The sequence below is a fragment of the Pseudophryne corroboree genome, chromosome 3 (genome assembly GCF_028390025.1).
Source record: "Pseudophryne corroboree isolate aPseCor3 chromosome 3, aPseCor3.hap2, whole genome shotgun sequence".
In the NCBI taxonomy this organism is placed as follows: Eukaryota; Metazoa; Chordata; class Amphibia; order Anura; family Myobatrachidae; genus Pseudophryne; species Pseudophryne corroboree.
In genome coordinates, this window is record NC_086446.1 from 764,063,731 (window position 1) to 764,088,866 (window position 25,136).

Here is a 25,136-nt window from a genome sequence, read left to right on the forward strand (position 1 = left end):
ACCATTAGCTCCAGAGGGTTCGAACACAGGGCCCAACCTCGATCGTCTGTTCCCGGAGCCGCGCCGCCATCCCCCTTGCAGAGCCAGAAGACAGAAGAAAAAGATGAAAAACGGCGGCTGAAGACTCCTGTCTTCATTAAGGTAGCGCACAGCACTGCAGCTGTGCGCCATTGCTCCCATAGCACACCACACACTCCGGTCACTGTTGGGTGCAGGGCGCTGGGGGGTGGGGCGCCCTGGGCAGCAATTTGATTACCTTTTGCCACAAATAGCACATAAAACAGTATATAAAACTATATGTGCAAAAAAAACCGCCATTAACATTATAAAAACGCGGGAGAAGCCCGCCGCTGAGGGGGCGGGGCTATCTTCCTCAGCACACCAGCGCCATTTTCTCTTCACAGCTCCGCTGGAAGGACGCTGACGCTCCTCAGGCTCTCCCCTGCAGTATCCAGTACATCAAGGGTAAAAAAGAGAGGGGGGCACATAAATTTAGGCGCAAATTGTGTTAATAAGCAGCTATTGGGAAAAATCACTCAGTATAGTGTAAATCCCTGCATAATATAGTGCTGTGGTGTGTGCTGGCATACTCTCTCTCTGTCTCCCCAAAGGACTTTGTGGGGTTCTGTCCTCAGTCAGAGCATTCCCTGTGTGTGTGCGGTGTGTCGGTACGGCTGTTTCGACATGTTTGATGAGGAGGGTTACGTGGAGGCGGAGCAGGAGCCGATAAGTGTGATGTCGCCCCCTACGGGGCCGACACCGGAGTGGATGGATATGTGGAACGTATTAACCGACAGTGTCAACTCCTTACATAAAAGGTTCGATGACGTAACAGCTGTGGGACAGCCGGCATCTCAGCCCGTGCCTGCCCAGGCGTCTCAGATGCCATCAGGGGCTCAAAAACGCCCGCTAGCTCAGATGGCAGGCACAGATGTTGACACGGAGTCTGACTCCAGTGTAGACGAGGATGAGACAAATGTACAGTCCACAAGGGCCATCCGATGCATGATTACGGCAATGAAAAATGTATTGCACATTTCTGACATAAACCCGGTTACCACTAAAAAGGGTATTATGTTTGGGGAGAAAAAGCAGCCAGTGACTTTTCCCCCATCTGATGAGTTAAATGAATTGTGTGAAGAAGCATGGTGTTCCCCAGATAAGAAACAAGTGATTTCTAAGAGGTTACTGATGGCGTACCCTTTCCCGGCAACGGATAGGTTACGTTGGGAAACATCCCCTAGGGTGGACAAGGCGCTCACACGCTTATCAAAAAGGGTGGCACTGCCGTCTCAGGATACGGCCACCCTAAAGGAACCTGCAGATAGAAAGCAGGAGGCTATCCTGAAGTCTGTATATACACACTCAGGTACTATACTGAGGCCTGCAATTGCTTCAGCATGGATGTGTAGTGCTGCAGGAGCATGGTCTGGTACCCTGTCAGACAATATTGATTCCCTCGACAGGGATACTATTTTGCTAACCATAGAGCATATAAAGGACGTCGTCTTATATATGAGGGATGCACAGAGGGACATTTGCCGACTAGCATCTAGAATTAATGCAATGTCCGTTTCTGCCAGGAGAGTATTATGGACTCGGCAGTGGACAGGTGATGCTGATTCAAAAAGGCACATGGAGGTTTTGCCTTATAAGGGTGAGGAATTATTTGGGGACGTTCTCTCGGACCTCGTATCCACAGCAACAGCTGGGAAGTCGACTTTTTTACCTCAGGTTCCCTCACAGCCTAAGAAATCACCGTATTACCAAGTACAGTCCTTTCGGCCCCAGAAAGGCAAGCGAGTCAGAGGCGCATCCTTTCTGCCCAGAGGCAGGGGTAGAGGAAAGAAGCTGCATCAGGCAGCCAGCTCCCAGGAACAAAAATCCTCCCCTGCTTCCACTAAGTCCACCGCATGACGCTGGGGCTCCACAGGTGGAGCCAGGTGCGGTGGGGGCGCATCTCCGGAACTTCAGCGACCAGTGGGTTCGCTCACAGGTGGATCTCTGGGTTATACAAGTTGTATCTCAGGGATACAAGCTGGAGTTCGAGGTGGCTCCCCCTCGCCATTACCTCAAATCAGCCCTGCTAGCTGCTCCCAGCGAAAGGGAGGTAGTACTGGCAGCTATTCACAAGCTGTACCTCCAGCAAGTAATAATCAAGGTTCCCCTCCTTCAACAGGGACGGGGTTACTATTCCACAATGTTTGTGGTACCGAAACCAGACGGTTCGGTGAGACCGATTCTAAATTTAAAATCCTTGAACACTTATATAAGGAAGTTCAAGTTCAAAATGGAATCGCTCAGGGCGATTATTGCAAACCTGGAAGAGGGGCATTTTATGGTGTCGCTGGACATCAAGGATGCTTACCTGCATGTCCCCATTTACCCACCTCACCAGGAGTACCTCAGGTTTGGGGTACAGGACTGTCATTACCAATTCCAGACGTTGCCGTTTGGTCTGTCCACGGCACCGAGGGTATTTACCAAGGTAATGGCCGAAATTATGATACTCCTTCGGAAGAAGGGAGTTATAATTATCCCGTACTTGGACAATCTCCTTATAAAGGCAAGGTCCAGAGAGCAGTTGTTGGTCAGCGTAGCACTCTCTCAGGAAGTGTTGCAACAGCATGGCTGGATTCTGAATATCCCAATGTCGCAGCTGTTCTTGGGCATGATTCTGGACACAGAACAGAAGAAGGTGTTTCTCCCGGTGGAGAAGGCCCAGGAATTGTCATCTCTGGTCAGGGACCTCCTGAAACCAAAACAGGTGTCGGTGCATCACTGCACGCGAGTCCTGGGAAAGATGGTGGCTTCTTACAAAGCAATTCCCTTTGGCAGGTTCCATGCAAGGATCTTTCAGTGGGATCTGTTAGACAAGTGGTCCGGATCGCATCTTCAGATGCATCGGTTGATCACCCTGTCCCCGAGGGCCAGGGTGTCTCTGCTGTGGTGGCTGCAGAGTGCTCATCTTCTCGAGGGCCGCAGATTCTGCATACAGGACGGGGTCCTGGTGACCACGGATGCAAGCCTCCGAGGATGGGGGGCAGTCACTCAGGAAAGGAACTTCCATGGACAGTGGTCAAGTCAGGAGACTTCCCTACACATAAATATTCTGGAGCTAAGGGCCATTTACAATGCCCTGAGTCAAGCAGAGCCCCTGCTTCAAAACCAACCAGTGATGATTCAGTCAGACAACATCACGGCGGTCGCCCATGTAAACCGCCAGGGCGGCACAAGAAGCAGGATGGCAATGGCAGAAGCCACAAGGATTCTTCGATGGGCGGAGAATCACGTACTAGCACTGTCAGCAGTGTTCATTCCGGGGGTGGACAACTGGGAAGCAGACTTCCTCAGCAGACACGACCTCCATGCTGATTGTAAATCGTTGGGAACGGCCACAGGTGGACATGATGGCGTCCCGCCTCAACAAAAAGCTAAAAAGATATTGCACCAGGTCAAGGGACCCTCAGGCGATAGCCGTGGACGCCCTAGTGACACCGTGGGTGTACCAGTTGGTTTATGTGTTCCCTCCTCTTCCTCTCATACCCAAGGTACTGAGGATAATAAGAAAGAGAGGAGTAAGAACTATACTCATCGTTCCAGATTGGCCAAGAAGAACTTGGTACCCAGAACTACAAGAAATGATCTCAGAGGACCCATGGCCTCTGCCTCTCCGACAGGACCTGCTGCCTCAGGGACCCTGTCTGTTCCAAGACTTACCGCGGCTGCGTTTGACGGCATGGCGGTTGAACGCCGGATCCTAACGGAAAAGGGCATTCCAGATGAAGTGATTCCTACACTGATAAAAGCTAGGAAGGGTGTGACAGCAAAACATTATCACCGCATATGGCGAAAATATGTTGCTTGGTGTGAGGCCAGGAAGGCCCCCACGGAGGAATTCCAGCTGGGTCGATTTCTGCACTTCCTACAGTCGGGGGTGACTATGGGCCTAAAATTGGGGTCCATAAAGGTCCAGATTTCGGCCCTATCTATTTTCTTCCAAAAAGAACTGGCTTCACTGCCTGAAGTTCAGACGTTTGTTAAGGGAGTGCTGCATATTCAGTCCCCTTTTTGTGTCTCCAGTGGCACCTTGGGATCTCAACATTGTGTTGGATTTCCTGAAATCCCATTGGTTTGAGCCACTTAAGACCGTGTAGTTAAAGTATCTCACGTGGAAGGTGGTCATGCTGTTGGCCTTGGCTTCAGCTAGGCGTGTGTCAGAATAGGCGGCTTTGTCATGTAAAAGCCCATATCTGATCTTCCGTATGGACAGGGCAGAATTGAGGACTCGTCCCCAATTTCTCCCAAAGGTGGTGTCATCGTTTCATTTGAACCAACCTATTGTGGTGCCTGCGGCTACTCGGGACTTGTAGGATTCCAAGTTGCTGGACGTAGTCCGGGCCCTAAAAATGTATGTTTCCAGGACGGCTAGAGTCAGAAAGACTGACTCGCTGTTTATCCTGCAATGCACCCAACAAGCTGGGTGCTCCTGCTTCAAAGCAGACTATTGCTCGCTGGATCTGTAGCACGATTCAGCTGGCACATTCTGCGGCTGGACTGCCACATCCTAAATCAGTAAAAGCCCATTCCACAAGGAAGGTGAGCTCTTCTTGGGCGGCTGCCCGAGGGGTCTCGGCTTTACAGCTTTGCCGAGCAGCTACTTGGTCGGGTTCAAACACATTTGCTAAATTCTACAAGTTTGATACCCTGGCTGAGGAGGACCTTGAGTTTGCTCATTCGGTGCTGCAGAGTCATCCGCAATCTCCCGCCCGTTTGGGAGCTTTGGTATAATCCCCATGGTCCTTACGGAGTTCCCAGCATCCACTAGGACGTCAGCGAAAATAAGAATTTACTCACCGGTAATTCTATTTCTCGTAGTCCGTAGTGGATGCTGGGCGCCCGTCCCAAGTGCGGACTCTCTGCAATACGTGTATATAGTTATTGCTTAACTTAAGGGTTATTGTCCTGAGCCATCTGTTAAATGAGGCTCAAATTGTTGTTCGTACTGTTAACTGGGTATGGTTATCACAAGTTGTACAGTGTGATTGGTGTGGCTGGTATGAGTCTTACCCTGGATTCCAAATCCTTTCCTTGTAATGTCAGCTCTTCCGGGCACAGTTTCCCTAACTGAGGTCTGGAGAAGGGGCATAGAGGGAGGAGCCAGTGCACACCAGATATAGTACTAGAGGCAGAACTCTGGGAGGCAACGGAGTCATCTGCCGCCGGGCTCCTGCTCTGAAGGGGGGCACCTCTCCTCCCATTCTGCGACACCATTGCATTAAGTTAATTGATAGCTGTCGCTGTCTTTTCAGTGGCTGACTTCTTCACTGGTCCCTGCAACTTACACATCACATCCTCTTTATTATACTGAATATACACATTTTACAAGTATCACACCCAGGATTAGAAACCTCTACCTATTACACCTTACTGATGAAGCTGTTTGCTCCTGTATAAGAAATATGAGAATTTTAACTATATGAAGATACTTCATTGACAATTACACGTAACTTCATATAGTTAGAATTCTCATGCTTCCCCTACAGGAGCAAATAGCTCCATCAGTAAAGTGTCTGCTGTCAGTGTAACAGGTCATGGGTTCTAATCCGGTGTATGACTGCTAAGAAATGTGTGATTTAAAATAAAAGACAATTAAATGTATAAATACAGTATATACATTTTTTTCAGAACACTCCATACATACACACACACACACACACACACACACACACACACACACACACACACACACACACACACACACTGTGTATATATATATATATATATATATACACATACATACATACATACATACATTTATCTTAATATAGGAAATAGGGGGGGCACCAATATTTATCTTGCCTCCGGGCAACTGTGACGAACTTACGCCACTGTATAGTACCTAATCTTTCTTGTAAGAGTGCCCAGTCTCCTGCGGAGCCCGTCTATTCCCCATGGTTCTTACGGAGTTCCCAGCATCCACTACGGACTACGAGAAATAGAATTACCGGTGAGTAAATTCTTATTTTCTCATTCCCTTCTGATCTTCTGTATCAGATTTCTTCTGAAGGGATTGTTCTCCCAAAAGCAGTCATCCTTCCATTTTGTCACAAAAAGATTTGCGCGAATGGTAAGAAAACGGAATTCTTAGTGTGGAGTTGTTCAAATATTTCAATTCTTTTCTATGTAGAATTCCCAGTTGAAAACCTTAATCTAATAACTCGGTCAGTTTTTTCAGTGTGGTTTTTTCAAGTTTGTAATTACTTGATGGTGTCTGATAATAGTCTTTCAGTTTCTGTGAGATACAATAGGCATCCTTGTTCATTATCACTAATCCCCTTCCTTTATTAGCTGGCTTTATAACAATGTCCTGGTTTTTGTTTGGCTCTTCCAATGCTTTCTTTTCTCCTGCATTTAGTTTCATATTTAGTTTTCGTCTCTCTGGTAACTCTTCAATGTCCTTTTCAACAAGTCTTTGGAAGGTTTCAATAGCCGCTCCTCTCACGTGTTGTGCGAAAAGGTGCTTTGTGGTTTCAATTCAGTACAGATATAGCCATGCTCATCTATCCTCCATGTGGTGTGTAGTGTGAAAAACTAGTCACATTACGTTGTCGCAGCGTGGTGTATTCAGTCACAGTATAATTAATCAAGTCTCCGTTGGGTGTAATACTGGTGTTCGTCCACCAGGTGAATGAAAACCACCATTGCGCATGTGTGAAGTCTCCATTGTAAAGTCAAACAATGCTTGAGGCACGAGGTGCTGAGGCACAGGGGTGCTGGAGGCACGAGGTGCTGGAGGCACGAGGTGCTGAGGCACAGGGGTGCTGGAGGCACGGAGATGCTGGAGGCACAGAGATGATGGAAGCACGGAGATGCTGGAAGCACGGAGATACTGGAGGCATGAGTTGCTGAGTCACGGAGATGCTGGAAGCATGGAGGTGCTGAAGCACGGGGTACTGGAGGCACGAGGTGCTGAGTCACGGAGATGCTGGAAGCACGAGGTGCTGAGGCACGAGGTGCTGGAGGCATGGAGATGCTGGAAGCACGGGGTGCTGAGGCACGAGGTGCTGAAGGCACGAGGATGCTGAGGCACGGGGATGCTGAGGCACGGAGGTGCAGAGGCACGGAGGCCACAGGGATACGCGAGCTCTGGAGATCACAACTTTAGGGAGCTCAGCTTTAAGGCTCACACATAGCTGTGTGTGACACGAGGAACTGGCCCAGTTTCTAACTCCATCTCCCAATTTATACTTCCTGGTCCTTGGTGATTGGAGAGCAGGATTAGGTGATGCAGAGAGTCTCAGACTGGCAGAGGATTGGACAACTCTGGTTCAGGTGAACAGTCACTGTCATGTGACTACTCTAGACTAGGCTGTGATGTAGAATGAGGCCTAGTAGGCCGAGAGAACACTGAAGCCTGAACTTCAGATTACTGAATTCAGCCTCTCACAGGAGATCACCACAGGTGGAGCTAATTAACTATTACCTTTCAGGTAACTCAGGAAAACTCAGTGCTGACAAGCTGTTTAACTCAGTGAGCAAAAGACAAAGGATTCGGGACAGATGGCAGGGGTAAGTCACCAAATATGAAACCTACAGTCAGGATTGTGACAGGTGGGATTGGAGGTGGGGGAGGCTGCCTAGTAAAGCAATGGGGATGCTCAGAAAGAAGTACAGTAAACTCAGTATCATAAAGATAAGACTCTTGTAATTTGAAAAGTCACACTAGTATTGTACTACCTGTTCTTTGCACGGGAGTTTCTGATTTTCATGGTTGTACGTATAAATGTGTTCAAAATTTCATAAATCTATGGAGATGTAAATTTGAGACATCTTAATGTAAGTAAATATTAATCCATGGTTTTTGCCGTTACCTGAGGAGCACCCGTAGCAGATATGCTAAAAAGTGAAAGAAGCATTTTTGGTGTTTATTAAATTCTACACACTGGAGGTGCAATCCACATTTTGATCTGATCGTCCGTTTGCTTACGGCAATTGCAGCGGCTAGATAGGTTGATTGGTGGTGTGGTCCCTAGCGTGAGAGGGCACTTCCGGTCCGGGGAGTTTAAATAGAGCACACTGAAAGCGAGCCAGCATGCAGCAGTGCGTGCAAGCAGCTCCAGTCAGATGTAAGTACTCTAGTTCTTTGCCTCCATTGAGTGATGCATGTCATGACCTGTAATAATGTTAGACACTGAAACTGTTGCTATTTGTCCAGATTGCTATCTGCAGCCGGACGTTTTTAGGCTCCAGTCTTGACAGTGATGCTGCTGCATCCATACATCCAGGCCCTCTGAGCCAGGTATCTGAATGTTTCTCTGCTAAATATGGTTTGATGGGTACTGTGTGTACATCCCATATGGGTTTATGGTTACTATATGCATTGGTCTTTTCTTGACAGCATGGATTTTCTCAAATATGATTTTGCAATCATTTGATCTTATAACCCCTGCGAGAATTTGTGGACAGCAGATCCCTAGGCACTTGTGGATTCCATCCATTTTTGCACACCTTGGTGGTCATTCCGAGTCGTTCGCTCTGTAAATTTCTTCGCATCGCAGCGATTTTCCGCTTAGTGCGAATGCGCAATGTCCGCAGTGCGACTGCGCCAAGTAAATTTGCTATGCAGTTAGGTATTTTACTCACGGCTTTTTCATCATTCTGGTGATCGTAATGACAATGCCTATTATGTCGTACTTTAAACACTCTAATAAGGTTAAGGAACACTGTACGCAATTGGCGTATGAAACACCGTAAGGGTACGCACGTAGCGTAAAGAACGCTTAGCCGTGGGTGAGACGCACGAGCGGCACGTTCGCTCATGGCTAAATGCGTAAAGGCAAGCACGCTAGGGTCTGCCGACTAACGTAATGATATGCTATCAGCGTAGCGGACGCTCGAGACCACGAGGAGATCACAAGCGGCGCTGACGCTTACAGAGTAAAACCTTTGTATCTATCTCAAAACAATGTACTTATACTGTATACCTTTGTGTAGTGATAAGGTGTAAATGCAACGCAGTGTAACCTTTGTTAGTTAAAAAGCTGTATGAGCGTCTGTGACGCTCTGAGAACACTTAGAAATATAATGAACACACTGATACCGGTCTTAGGTTCTAACACCTTAAATGAACGTTCTATTTCAAAAGAATACACATTACAAGTTATACACTACCAAACTAACATAAACACCTAACAGAAATACTACACGTTAAAACACAATATTGGCACAATCACATGTAAGGGGAAGGAGAGAGAGAATGGCTTACAACAAATAAGAGACAAATATGGTTGCAGAGAACTTACGCACAAGGGACACAATCGCAAGCGCCTTTCTGGATATCCAGCTCCCGATTATCAGTGATGAGAACCTTTGTGAAGAGTAGAATAGAGTGGGAGCTGGATCAGATCGGCTTGTCTTTATATACACTACACACAGTACAATACAATGGTCCCTACAATCTCATTATTCATTGGACACAGGAATTCGTCTCTGCATTATAACAAAAGGTCATAGGTTGGTTCATACAGGTGGGCTGTGACTATTTCAGACTGCTCAGGTTGGAGGGGAACATGGGTAAAAAAGTGCAAACAAAGTAAATGTCCATAAACTTCTTATAGTCATAACTATTCGCACGAGCGATTAATCTGTTTCTAACCAACACCGGAATATTGCTAATTAAATACTCTTCCGATGGATACTAAACACCACTGTGTAACCCCTGTCTGACCCTTCGTATCAAACAAAGAGGGATCTCTTTGTCTATGAACATGCCATATTAACTAAACTTTCAGATTCTATCAAAGGGACCATAATCTACAAAATACATTATATGGTTAAAATATGTAACGATTGAGTCGCACGCTAGACGTACACAAACTCTACCGTAAATGCGCATACCATGCGCCCGCGGGTGCACGCAACAGCGAGTATACGCACGCACGGGAGGGCTCATGCACGCGCAGCGGGGACACGCATGAGGTGCAAATATGGCAATGGGCATCATGATATTTTTCTGACTTTGACAGTCCACCCTTTGGCAGTCACCAATAACTGCCACTTCCTAAAACGTTTCAAAACGATAAAAATATATGTCATGTGTAAATACATTTCTATGATTGGGTAAGGGAGGAGAGAAGAAGGTGAGAAAAGGGTATGACCTAGTGAGATAGCAGAAGAATGTGTGTATGAATCCATGTTTGGGGGGTCATGTATCATCGTGCCGTACGTGTTTTAAATCAAGCTTCGAGGTATTGCGAAGTATACATTTAAATTCCTTCTTATCCCGTATTAAGGGTCTGTGGATGGGCTGTCAAACTTTACCGAGCTCTTTTCGGCTTTTGGTTGTAACAAAATGGGGGAGCACATTTTAGTTGATGATACATGGATGGGGGGATATGTGAGTGCTGATATCTGTGCCTGTATTCCCTATCGACTATGTGTGTCATTACCTGAAGGTTGTAGAGATGAAAATAAGAAACAATTATGGTAAATGCAGTGATAAACTATGTGAGTTTAGTATACATTTGCCGATTGAGGTCTTGTCTGATGTCTGGTCTTGATGTACATGTTGACTGTAGTCTCCTTGGGCTTTCGCCAAGTGTGCGAGCAAAAGCTTTCTCAATGTCCATAGACTTACAAAAGGTGTTGGGCTGGCGTAAAATTAACGTTACTAGGGATAAGGGGGTCTATGGCATAGTCCATCAGTTGTCTGTGTAAAAGGTTGTCAAATTCTTCTTCCAAGCGGATGTCTTTGTTCCTTGGAGGAAAACAAAGGAGAAACGGGTGAAAGAAACGGACCGTGGAATCACATTTTCATCACAACATTGTCTCTATTGTTGGGTCATAAATCAAATCCATTGGAATTACAATGTCCTCACACCTTAGACTCATCACCTTAGTACTTCGTTTACACTTCGTTAAAGCCTGAACGCATCTAAATATCAAACCAATCGATATGACGATACCCAAGATACATAGAAGAAATTTCCCTACATCCATTATAATTCCTTGAGCCCATTCTCCTAAACCGGAGAACCAATTTCGTGGGTTCAACCATGACACCCAACCGGTCAGCTCATTACCCACAGCAGCAAGGGTGAGATTGTGTCTCCTGCGGAATTCCCACTTTAATTGGAGAATATCGTCCATCTTTTGGTCTATGACCTCCTGGTCTGTGACCTCCTGGTCTGTTATGCACAGCAGACTCTACTGCTCATAAATGTGTCGAGAATAACAAGGGACGCCTCCCAAGCCACCCCACGATATCACTCTCGCTGGTGTACCTCTTTCTACTGGCCTATGGTTCCCACGTCCGTAATAAAAGAGAGAAATCTTATCTCTATACACACTCTTACCACATGTACACTTTAATTTTTATTTCTGCGCAGAAATCCTTTCATTCAGTATTAGCCTAACCCAGAAGAATTGCAAATAGAGAAGGTTTTTTTTTTCTTTTAACTTTAAACTTTTGGATTTGAGATAGATCTGTGTTATTATCGCGTTATTTCCTTATCGCCTACTAAACAATACTATCGTGCAGTTTTGTATTACGTGGGCGTATCCGTACGCTCCGTTGCGTAATATACGCTCCGTGCGTCGACCCTTGCGTTGCGTACGCCCTGCCCTTGTAAGGACACGTGTATACAACCCAAGTACGTCCACAGTAACGCACTACACGTTTATCAATATGAATGATCTTTAACAGTAATCATTCAGTGCACACCACCCAAATCTCCCTTGTCTTCCAGGCGAGATTGTGTGCGTGTTTTCTTTACAATTATTCCCTTAAATATTACTTTTTATCTTTTAACTATTAAATAACAACAGATGTCTCAGCACTTTTATCACTAGTATGTGGCAATCAGGAGAATGAGGCACGAAAAAAATAATACTAAACAAGAAATACAGGTGTGTGTGCTTATGCGTATGTTCGCAAAACAGAAACTAAACAGGTTTTAAAAGACAATAATGTACTGTTCCTACCTTCCGGTTTCGGATTCCTTCAGCACTCCTTACTAAGCGAAGCAGACGCTTATCTGGTCAGCACTACGAGGAATATTACCTCCCGCCTTTTGCTGACCGATGATGTCTGCTGAAATTATCTAGTGCAGATATGTGAAGAGCGGGCGAGTCCCCAATTGACAATGCCTATTATGTCATACTTTAAACACTCTAATAAGGTTAAGGAACACTGTATGCAATTGGCGTATGAAATACCATAAGGGTACGCACGTAGCGTAAAGAACGCTTAGCCGTGGGTGAGACGCACGAGCGGCACGTTCGCTCACGGCTAAATGCGTAAAGGCAAGCACGCTAGGGTCTGCCGACTAACGTAATGATACACTATCAGCGTAGCGGACGCTCGAGACCACGAGGAGATCACAAGCGGCGCTGACGCTTACAGAGTAAAACCTTTGTATCTATCTCAAAACAATGTACTTATACTGTATACCTTTGTGTAGTGATAAGGTGTAAATGCAACGCAGTGTAACCTTTGTTAGTTAAAAAGCTGTATGAGCGTCTGTGACGCTCTGAGAACACTTAGAAATATAATGAACACACTGATACCGGTCTTAAGTTCTAACACCTTAAATGAACGTTCTATTTCAAAAGAATACACATTACAAGTTATACACTACCAAACTCACATAAACACCTAACAGAAATACTACACGTTAAAACACAATATTGGCACAATCACATGTAAGGGGAAGAAGAGAGAGAATGGCTTACAACAAATAAGAGACAAATATGGTTGCAGAGAACTTGCGCACAAGGGAAACAATCGCAAGCGCCTTTCTGGATATCCAGCTCCCGATTATCAGTGATGAGAACCGTTGTGAAGAGTAGAGTAGAGTGGGAGCTGGATCAGATCGGCTTGTCTTTATATACACTACACACAGTACAATACAATGGTCCCTACAATCTCATTGTTCATTGGACACAGGAATTCGTCTCTGCATTATAACAAAAGGTCATAGGTTGGTTCATACAGGTGGGCTGTGACTATTTCAAACTGCTCAGGTGGGAGGGGAACTGGGTTTCCCGCCGCATGGGTAATAAAGTGCAAACAAAGTAAATGTCCATAAACTTCTTATAGTCATAACTATTCGCACGAGCGATTAATCTGTTTCTAACCAACACCGGAATATTGCTAATTAAATACTCTTCCGATGGATACTAAACACCACTGTGTAACCCCTGTCTGACCCTTCGTATCAAACAAAGAGGGATCTCTTTGTCTATGAACATGCTATATTAACTAAACTTTCAGATTCTATTAAAGGGACCATAATCTACAAAATACATTATATGGTTAAAATATGTAACGATTGAGTCACACGCTAGACGTACACAAACTCTACCGTAAATGCGCATACCGTGCGCCAGCAGGTGCACGCAACAGCGAGTATACACACGCACGGGAGGGCTCATGCACGCGCAGCGGGGACACGCATGAGGTGCAAATATGGCAATGTGCATCATGATATTTTTCTGACTTTGACAGTAATGTGATTGACAGGAAATGGGTGTTTCTGGGCGAAAACAGGCCGTTTTATGGGTGTGTGTGTAAAAACGCTACCGTTTCCGGAAAAAACGCAGGAGTGGCCGGAGAAACGGGGGAGTGTCTGGGTGAACGCTGGGTGTGTTTGTGACGTCAAACCAGGAACGACAAGCACTGAAATGATCGCAGATGCCGAGTAAGTCTGAAGCTACTCTGAAACTGCTAAGAAGTGTGTAATCGCAATATTGCGAATACGTCGTTCGCAATTTTAAGAAGCTAAGATTCACTCCCAGTAGGCGGCGGCTTAGCGTGAGTAAATCTGCTAAAATCAGCTTGTGAGCGATCAACTCGGAATGACCCCCCTTATTCAATATGTACCTTTATCACCTTCAAGTGAACATTGGTGGTGGATCCGTGTTTTTTGTGAATTGGCCCTGATAGGGGCCGGTGAGGCATATTGTTTGTAATTGTTATTACTGTCTATTTGCAGATTTATCTTATTTGTCAAAAAACTTTGAATATGTAACATATTACATCACCCGTCTTGATAAAGGCCTGTGACCAGACCGAAACGTCGACAATAAAATGACGGTGATCTAAATGAGAAGTTGATACAAGAGTTATCTTTGTGAGAGTACACCTCCAAATCTTTGGAACTTTTGCGATACATGTTTGGACCCACCCAGCCCATTGGGAGCACCAACCACTAAAAAAAGATTATCCACGGTATGGATGAGAGTGCAGGATTTCCAACAGATATATATATATATATATATATATATAGGCATTTTCCAATAGGACAATCAGCGGCACTCAGAGACTGCAGAAGCCAAAGTTAAAGTGCAAGTGCTTTTAATCCATAATGGCAAAAGGAAGGTTTTAAATATAGATACACAAATCCGGCACTCTGAGGACAGTGTTACCTCCTAGAAACTTGCTGGTGTGCCATCCAAGAGAAAGTTTCCCATAGATATTGAAAAACACAGGCGGCACTCCCAGACTTTTAAAGGTGGAAAAACATTATAGCAACGTTTTCGGGGGGTCTCACCCCATCATCAGGCTAACATTCATAATACAAAGTGAACAGATTTATACTCACCGGTCTTCTGTGCTCCCACCCATCACCAGCAGCCGCCACAGACTCCGTCACTGCACTTCCGGCCTCAGACTGCTGACATCAGCGGAAGCTACGGACAGACGCGACTTGCGTCTGTCCGTAGCTTCTGCTGAGGCCGGAAGTACAGTGACGGAGTCTGTGGCGGCTGCTGGTGATGGGCGAGAGCACAGAAGACCGGTGAGTATAAATCTGTTAACTTTGTATTATGAATGTTAGCCTGATGATGGGGTGAGACCCCCCGAAATGTTGCTATAAAGTTTTTCCACCTTTACAAGTCTGGGAGTGCCGCCTGTGTTTTTCAATATATATATATATATATATATATATATATATATATACATATAATTTTAGGACTTGCGCAAGGTAATTTCTGAGTCCAATCTTTAATGTGCAATAAAAAGTTTTTAGTGCGGCTTCATCCAGGATGCTTCAACCACGGCCCAAGTGAGTCAATGCATGCAAAAAAGGAGAAGCGCACTTGTGAGTATATGATAAAACAACTTTACTAATGTAAATGGCTCGCATACATCAAAGCAAAAAAAGCAGCATTAAATAGCTCAGTCACCAGCTCAGCAGAACATCCTCAGTTTCCTGGAAAACAGTCTCCACTCAGGCAGCCAGCTCTTATAGTATAAACACACAGTTCCTGGCAGTGTTACCAAGGACCAAACACCGGATCTAGCGGGTGATGTTTGGTTGGTTTCTCCTCCCCACCCTATCCTGCTTTGCCCTGTTTAACTGCTGTCTTCTACCACCTACAAGTTATAATAACACACCATATGCCCTAGTGAAAATCTATATCTTTACTAACACTGTCACATACAGTACAGAACTCGTTTGAGCCTGCATGATGTCTGTGTGACATGATTAACCACAACAAAACCAAATGAAACCTCATGCTTGCCGTTAGTGGTCCAGTGCTGCTGCAAAAAGATTTCATTCTCCCTCTGACACTTTACAAAACTTATTTTCTCACTGACTTCTGTCTCTACAATCACAACTTAAATGAAACAATACCCTTCAGTTAAGGAGCATTTATAATAGTCAAGCTATCTAACAAGTGAATAATTTAAGAACACAAAGACAATATATTATTAAATGGAGTTTAATATGATGAAAACTGTTACAATCTATATGATATAAAATGACATGATAAAATTACACCCTGTAAAAGGAATACAGTTATGCAAATAAGTTTCTAGAAATAAGAGGTTACAGAAACTGAAAAAAAACCTCATCATTTTATTATTGCCATAGGAAGAAGAAGCACAAATCATACAGTATCATCAATAGAAGATTGTCATCTCCCATGGATTCCTTATTGAGGTACTCTAGGTGTTTTGTCCAACACATTCTCAAACAGCCATGACAATGTGCAGGCTTAAGCCTAACTTTATGAAACAGGAGAGCGAACTCAAAGAGGACACTTATAGTACTCCTGAACAGACTTTTTTTTGATCTGGGTTTACTATACAAAGAATGTTACATGTGGTTCCACCAATAGCCAAATCAAAAGGTCCCCAGTCCTGGATCTGTACTATAAACTGCAGGAAACCTATGCAGGGGCGGATTGGCTATAGGGCTCACCAGGAAGATTCTTGGTAGGCCGACTTGTCTGTGCGGCCTGTTTTGTGCATTGCCATATGTCCCCAGCCCTCACATGTTAGGTAGCCCACCGCACTCTAAACTTAAATCTAAATTACAGTATAGAAATTAAGCAGCCAGTATTTACCATGCACATAAACGTTATAACCCACCCAAATCTAACTCTCTGCACATGTTACATCTGTCCCACTTGCAGTGAAACATGGTTTTACCCAATTACTTACTTTTTTGGCTTGCCAACAAACCTGAATAACCGCCCGTGTCCACACATTCTATATGTCCCACACTTTCTACACAGAAACACTTCCAACAGTGCCTACATATCAATATATGCTTTCCAGAGAAGTATGCAGAAAAACTTATGACCATTGTCACCCACCAACTAACCCCAGCTCAGAAACCACTCTTTGAATTTGTGTCATAATCCATCAGAACCAGCTTCATTGGGCAGGTACAGTATACTTGCGTATACTAGGAATTTGTCTTCGGTTTGCTATACAACAGCCAAGTAGATAACAGATAAGCAGGTGGCGGGGGGGGCAAGTAAAGTCATAAAGATAGGTATACAGTCAGGGCCAGATTAAGCATGGTGGAGGCCCCGGGCAATGAAGATGTGGGACAAGAAATAGAGTCCTGGGCACTTTTCTAAAGGTATTGTAAGTCTAGATCATATATGTCCAAACAAATAAAGTCAATTAGTGAAAATAGGAAAATAGTTCCTTTGGAAAAACCTGTTCAATGGACCTCATTCCGAGTCGTTCGCTCGGTAAATTTCATCGCAACGCAGCGATTTTCCGCTTAGTGCGCATGCGCAATGTCCGCACTGCGACTGCGCCAAGTAATTTTGCTATGAAGGTAGTATTTTTACTCACGGCTTTTTCATCGCTCAGGCGATCGTAGTGTGATTGACAGGAAATGGGTGTTTCTGGGCGGAAACAGGCCGTTTTATGGGCGTGTGGGAAAAAACGCTACCGTTTCCGGAAAAACCGCAGGAGTGGCTGGAAAAACGGGGGAGTGTCTGGGCGAACGCTGGGTGTGTTTGTGACGTCAAACCAGGAACGACAAGCACTGAACTGATCGCAGATGCCGAGTAAGTCTGAAGCTACTCTGAAACTGCTAAGAAGTTTTTCAATCGCAATATTGCGAATACATCGTTCGCAATTTTAAGAAGCTAAGATTCACTCCCAGTAGGCGGCGGCTTAGCGTGAGCAACTCTGCTAAAATCGCCTTGCGAGCGAACAACTCGGAATGACCACCAATGTTTTTGAACCAAGCAATCAATGGTTTTTATCCTTGTTCATTCCAATCATACCATTCTTCGGATTCCTTCAGATCGGAAACAGTATATACCCGGTTCTCAATCCACCGGGAGGAGGGAGGAGACTACTACGCTCCTGGATGTGTGGGCCCCGGGATGACCGCCCCTTTTGCCCCTCCCTTAATCCAGCCCTGTATACCGTAGAGACACAAGGGAGTTAAATCATCAATATATAAGGTGCTACCTGTTGGTATCTAAACTGCCACAGGCAATGCAATAAACCATTCTGTTGTCTTTATCCATGAACAGAATCATTGTTTCCTCAGAGTTTTCATCATCAGATTCCACATACTGTAAGTTAACTCTGCAGGGTCTTAAAAAGTTCCATCCATGTCATTATGAAGTAAATATGGAGCTTACTCTACTGTATCTAAGTGTTGTAATTCTGCATGATCTGCGATACTCAGGGTGCGGCAGGTTAGGTCAACAATAAGAACTTAGATAATCATAATATAGACCCCATAATGTTGACTGCGGACTACATGTTGACAATCAATATATAGACAGTCCACATTTTCACAAGGACATAATGTAGACAAATATATAAACAGGATAAAATGTCAACAAGGTTAAAATACAGACATAGGCCCTCACTCGGTAAGGATCGCAATTGCAGGTATGCTCGCAGGCAGCTTTACAAATGCGATCCTTAGCAGTGCAAATGTTGTAGGAGCTACATACACACCTTTGCAGCATTTGCCACTGCGTCGTAGCCTCGGATCAAATATTGTGACCATCGGCCGTGATGTTCATCTGCCTCTGGTTTTCCATTGCAGGGCGGCTTGAGAGGCCAAGGAAACTGCATTTAGCCGCCATAGTTTCCGGCAATGCCAGCCGCCCCCATCCCTCCTCCCGGACGCCCCTGCCTGTCAATTAGGCAGAAGCATTTTCAATACCGCAATGCGATCACAGGACGCGTTCTGCAGATGCCCAGTTTTCCAGATTATCAGGACCTGCAGACTGAGGATTACATAAGCGATCCAACTAGACAGTAAAAATAAAGGCAGATATATACTTTCGTTGTGGACATTCTGATATGGTAAAAGTGTCACCATTATTGTGTCTACAATGAGGTGTGGTATATTAGGTAGACAATGAGAATAAATACAATACTAATGTAGACACCACAATACAGTATGTACCTAGATGTTTATATTTTATGCTAGGTGATTCATCTCGCCCTACGGGCGCTCTTCACAACGTCGTTTGGGGCTACGCCCAGTTGACCCCCTGCACACCTTTGGACATATGCAGGGCGGTAGATAACAGAATCAGAAACACTGGGCAGTATAGAGGGCATACAAAAATGGTGTCCGGTTGAGAAAAGATAGAGAAGCGTGGGGGGGGGGGGGGGGGGGGAGAGAAAGGGAATGTACAGAAAGGCTGTGTGATCGGTAAAGGATAGGGAGAGTCAGGGTGGTAGGGAGAGGATAAAGAGAGGGAAGGTGTTAGACAAAAAATACAGTTGCAAGAGGCTACGACCCGTTAACCCCTGCACGGCCTCAGCTGTGCTATAATTGTTATTATATGGAGTTTTACCTGCAAAAAAGTTTATGCTATTGGATAAATAATGCAAGGGGGAAGGGCGTGCGATTGTCAAGGGGGCGTAGCCCTTTGTTAGGGCGTAAAGAGTGGCCGCAGGGCACAATGAATAACATAGTGTAGTATATACTGCTAGTGTATGCAGCGCAGCTTATACACACAGTGGCCACAGGTATCAGAGCCGCATATACACACAATGGACACAGGTAGCTGAGCTGCTTATACACACAATGGCCACAGGTAACGAAGCCACGTATCCACACAGTGACCAGAGGTAGCAGGGCAGCTTTTATACACAATACCCACAGGTAGCAGAGCCGCTTATACACACAATACCCACAGGTAGCAGAGCCGCTTATACACACAGTGGACACAGGTATCAGAGCCACGTATCCATACAGTGGCCAGAGGTAGCAGGACAGCTTATACACACAATACCCACAGATAGCAGAGCCGCTTATACACACAGTGCCCACAGGTAGCAGAGCCGCTTATACACACAGTGCCCACAGGTAGCAGAGCCGCTGATACACACAGTGGCCACAGGTAGCAAAGACATTGATACAGTGTCCACAGGTAGCAGAGACGTTGATACACAATGTGCCCACAGGTAGCAAAGCAGTTTATACACACAATGACCACAGGTAGCAGTGTTGCTTATACACACAATGGACCCCGGTAGCAGTGCCACTTCTACACACAATTCCCATAGGTAACAGAGGCACTTATACACACAGTGGCCACAGGTAGCTGAGTCGCTTATACACACAATGGCCACAGGTAGCAGCACCACTTATACACACAATGGCCACTTTTAACAGCACCGCTTATACACACAATGACTACTGGTAGCAGTGACACTTATACACACAATGGCCACAGGTAGCACCACCACTTATACACACAATGGCCACAGGTAGCAGTGGGGCTTATACACACAATGGCCACAGGTAGCAGTGTCACTTATACACACAATGGCCACTGGTACCAGAGCCACGTATACACACAGTGGCCACAGGGAACTGTGCCACTTATACACAATGGCCACAGGTAGCAGTGTCGCTTAGACACATAATGGCCACAGTATTACTTTTTTTTTTATTAATCCAGTGTCCATTGGTAGCAACTATACTCCCAGAAGTTCAGTGTGTGTGTGGGGTTTGGAAAGAGGGTGGGTTCAGTGAGGTGGAGATGCCTATCCATGCTGCTGATTACCCCGATTCAGGGAATCTCTTGTAGCGGCTGCGGATGGTGTCCGAGGTGCTACGTGTGGTGGAGGGGTGGGTGCGGGAGGGGGTCCAGAGGTGTTGCGGGTGGTGGAGGGGTGGGTGCAGTGGTACGGATGGCGGAAAGGGTGCAGAGGTGCTGTGGGTGGGGGAGGCGTAGGTGTGGATGGGGCGCATATGGGGGAGGGGCTCTAGAGGTTCTGCGGGTGGGGGAGGTGCAGGTGCGGAAGGGTAGTGTAGATGCTGTTGGTGGGGGAAGGGTGGGTGCGGGAGGCTGTGGATGAAGGAGAGGGTCTGGAGGTGGTGTGCATGGGGGAGGGGTGATATAGTGGGGGGGGTGTTTGGGGAGGTGGGGTTGCAGGGGGGTGAGGTTGGGTGAAGAAGGGATGCGGGTGGAGGGGTGGCTGCAGGGGAGCCGTGGATGGGGTCCGGAGGTGCTGCGGTTGGGGGAGGTGTGGTAGGTCCATGAATGGGGGAAGGTGTCTGTAGATGATGTGGGTAGGAGAGGGGGCCGGAGGTGCTGTGGTTGGGGGAGTGGCGGCTGCGGGAGCGTGGTGGGGGTCCGGATGCGCTGTGGGTAGGGGAGGAGGTGGGGGTGCTGTGGGTGTGGGTGATAAGGGTGGAGGAGGAAGCGGGAGTGCTGCGGGTGGGAGGGGGATGTGGTGGATGCTGTGGGTGGGAGAGGGGCATGTGCAGCGGTTGGGGGGCTGATGTGGTGGATGCTATTGGTGCGGCGGGTGGAGTGGAGGATGCGGGGGTGTAGCGGGGGGGAGAGGTGGGTATGGTGGTGCGGGGGTGCCGCGGGTGGGGGAGGGGTGGTGGGTGCTGTGTGTGCCGCAGTGGGGGGGAGGTGCGGGGGGGAGAGGTGGGTATGGGTTAAGGGAGGGTGCGGGGGTGTAGCAGGGGGAGAGGTGGGGGAGGTGCGGGGATACTGTAGGTCGGGGAGGGGCGGGTGTTTGTGGGTTGTGGGTGATACGGGTGGGGGCGGGAGTGCCACGGGTGGGGGAGGGGTATGTGCAGGGGACATATGTGGTGGGTGCCGTGGGTGGAAGAGAGGCGGGGGTGCTGCGGGTGGGGGCGGGAGTGCCGTGGGTGTGGGAGGGGTGGGAGTGCTGTGGGTGCTACGGGTGGGGTAGGGGGTGCGAGGCGGATGTCGCGGGTGGGGGCCGGATGTGGTGGATATTGTGGGTGCCGCGGGTGGGGGAGGGGCGGGCGGGTTTTATGGTCTGGGGTGTAGCGGGGGGGGCGGAGTGGTGTGAGTGCCGCAGGTGGGGGAGGGGCAGGGGGTGCCGCGGGTTGTGGGTGCTACTGGTGGGGGAAGGGCATGTGCTGTGGGTGGGGGATGGATGTGGTAGGTGGGGTGGAGGGTGCGAGGGTGTAGCGGGGGGAGAGGTGGGTATAGGGGTGAGGTGTGGTAGGTGCGAAGGTGCTGCGGGTGGGGGAGAGGGCAGGAGTGCAGCGCACGGGAGGGGGGCGTGTGCCGCGGGTGTGGGGCGGAAGTGGTGGATGCTGTGGGTTTTGCAGGTGGGGGAGGTGCGGATGGAGGGTGCAGGGGAGAGGTGGGTATGGGGGTGGGGGAGGTGCAGCTGTGGGGGTGTGGTGGGGTCTGGATGCGCTGCGGGCAGGGGAGGGGGTGCTGCAGGTGTGGGTGCTATGGGTGAGGGAGGGGGCGGGAGTACCGCAGGTGGGGGGCGAATGTGGTGGATGCTGTGGGTGCCGCCGGTGGGGGAGAGGCGGGGCAGGAAGGGTGGAGGGAGCAGTGGTGTATGGGGGGAGAGGTGGGTATGGGGGTGCCGTGGGTGGGGGAGGGGTGGTGTAAGCTACGGGTGGTGAGGATATGGTGGATGCAGCAGGTGGGGGAGGGGAGTGGGGGGGTGCCGGAGCGGAGCTTTTAATATTGGCTGGCGAGGGGGGGGCGGGCTGCATGTGGGCTGAACAAACTTTGTACCAATGGCTGGGGAGGGGGTGGGGGGCGTGCTGCATAGGAGTGGGCACCTATGGCTGGTGAGGGGGGGCAGAGCCGCGACGGTGGCTTAATGTGGTGCAGTTGTGTCTGCACAATCGCGGCCAGAATACAGTGTGAGGTGTTGGTCACATATAGGTTAGGGTTTGCGGAGGGGAGGAGGGGGGGTGCTGGAGCGGAGTTTGTACCAAAGGCTGGTGAGGGGGGGCGGAAGCATGGGGATATACTGGAGTTTGTAGTTACCAAAGGCTGGCGAGGGGGGGCGGGCTGCATAGGAGTGGGCACCAATAGCTGGCGAGGGGGTGCGGGCTGCATAGAAGTGGGTACCAATGGCTGGCGAGGAGGGGCGGGCTGCATGTGTGTGGAGTGTGTAGTTACCAATGGCTGGTGAGGGGGGTCGGCCTGCATAGGAGTGGGCACCAATGGCTGGCGAGGGGGGGCGGGCTGCATAGGAGTGGGCACCAATGGCTGGGGAGGGGGGGCGGGCTGCATGGGTGTGGAGTGGAGTTTGTAGTTACCAATGGCTGGCGAGGGGGGGCGGCCTGCATAGAAGTGGGCACCAATGGCTGGCGAGGAGGGGCGGCCTGCATAGGAGTGGGCCCCAATGGCTGGCGAGGGGGGGCGGAGCCGCAACGGAGGCTTAATGTGGTGCAGTTGTGTCTGCACAATCGCGGCCAGAATACAGTGTGAGGTGTTGTTCACATATAGATTAGGGATCTCCTATGGCTATCTCCTAATCTCCTATATATTAGCCCAGATCCAGATTAGGCCAGTCCGTTCAACTATGTGACTCTGCCCAGTTATGTGACTCCACCCAGCGTTAGCAAATGAAGCACAAAGTCACAGATCTGGGCTAATATATAGGAGATGTCAGTCAGCATTTTTACCATGTGAATGGGAAGGACAAGGTGGTGGTGGGGGCTGCTCCAAGGGCAGTACAGTAAACAGAATATCTGAACACACAGGGATGATCATACAGATGGGTCCTCAGTTATCTTGACTAGTTTTCTGCGTCTAGGCACAACATGATTTATTAGTATAAACCAGGCCTGGCCAAACCGGTCCTCGAGATCTACCAACAGTTCACATTTTCCAGACCTCCTAGCTGGTGCACAGGTGTAGTCATTACTAATTAAGATGTGCTGCATTCATTCCTAACTGACAATTCTACAGATCTCCAGGAGGCCTGGAAAACATGAACTGTTGGTAGATCTCGAGGACCGGTTTGGCCAGCCCTGGTATAAACCCTTCATCTATTGTTCTCAACTGCAATACAATACAGGGAACAATACAGCAGGGGATTAAGGCCCTCATTCTGAGTTGTTCGCTCGCAAGCCGATTTTAGCAGCTTTGCACACGCTAAGCCGCCGCCTACTGGGAGTGTATCTTAGCTTCTTAAAATTGCGACCGACGTATTTGCAATATTGCGATTAGACCTCTCTTAGCAGTTTCTGAGTAGCTCCAGACTTACTCAGCATCTGCGATCAGTTCACTGCTTGTCGTTCCTGGTTTGACGTCACAAACACACCCAGCGTTCGCCCAGACACTCCTCCGTTTCTCCAGCCACTCCCGCGTTTTTCCCAGAAACTGTAGCGTTTTTTTACACACACCCATAAAACGGCCTGTTTCCACCCAGAAACACCCACTTCCTGTCAATCACATTACGATCACCAGAACGATGAAAAAGCCATGAGTAAAATACCTAACTGCATAGCAAATTTACTTGGCGCAGTCGCAGTGCGAACATTGCGCATGCGCAGTAAGCGGAAAATCGCTGCGATGCGAAGAAAAATACAGAGCAAACAACTCGGAATGACCACCTAAGTCATTACAGCAGGGGATTAAGTCCGACTGGCCAGTCTCAATTAATCCTATTAAAGTTCAAGATAAACGTGGACCCATCTGTACTTATGTGACATATTAATGCCATGAGAAACATGGGAAAGAGGTGAAAAGGAGTCGGAACAATCACTCATCTCCATCTGGAAGCTCTTGTGCACTTTGGAAATGGTTATAGCAATGCTTTCAGTTGTAGCCACAGCTGAGCTATAGCAGCCAGTGCAGCAATGAGAATGTGACCAAGTATATATCTTTCATTATGTGAAAATTGGAATTGCCTGTGTACTATATATACAGTAGGTGCAATAGGGACACCACTGCAGAAACTGGGGGAACTCTATCTTCATCCAATTGTGCACGAGAGGGCAAGCACAAAAGACATGGTAGGAACCATCAACATGCCCACCGTTGCGCCAACAGAATTTGGACTTTAAAGCTAAATTTTGCTTCTTAGGTGTGGCTAGTACATTCTGTGGGCATGCCAGATGCATTTCTCAATGTGATTGATGCACCTGGGCATGTTCAAACCAGTGAGGAAAAATTTCCACCAATATTCCTCCTCCTAAGTTATGCAGATGTTCTAAGTTATACAGATGCCAGAAACAGCATTTCCATGGAAGGCTTCACCTGTGCGAGATCCAACTCATTCTCTGCTGATGCTTCAGTCCACTTGTGTGAGTTACAAGAAATGTCCTCAGGCAGCTCTGCACCCAGCAGAGAATTATTCCCATATTTGCAGATACCCGGAGACTAGTAAAACAATAAGGATTTGTGTAGCGTGACTGTTAGGCAGGACGTGTTTGCACAATGGAAAAATACAAATACTAATTTCTAAAGTGAAAGTTTATTCAGCTGCGCTTATCCTGTATTTAAATCAAAAATACACACAGCACAGTAACGCCCTCCCTGTACTGTTTTGTACAGCAGTTTGGCCGTTACACTGATAAGGGTGTGTGTGTGGGGGGGGGGGGGGGGAAGCAGGAAGTTTATAAAGGACTGTTAAATGGAACACCATAATT

At 47.5% G+C, this 25,136-nt stretch overlaps 1 long non-coding RNA gene across 1 annotated transcript in view; it reads left to right on the plus strand.

Annotated features, from left to right (window-relative positions):
* Positions 1–7,323: 7,323 nt before the first annotated feature.
* The window catches only part of LOC135056805 (uncharacterized), a 45,172-nt gene continuing 27,359 nt past the window's right edge, over positions 7,324–25,136 (plus strand). Inside the window, exon 1 of the long non-coding RNA XR_010244077.1 lies at positions 7,324–7,572. This is a non-coding gene — a long non-coding RNA (uncharacterized LOC135056805). The remainder of the gene's footprint in view (positions 7,573–25,136) is intronic.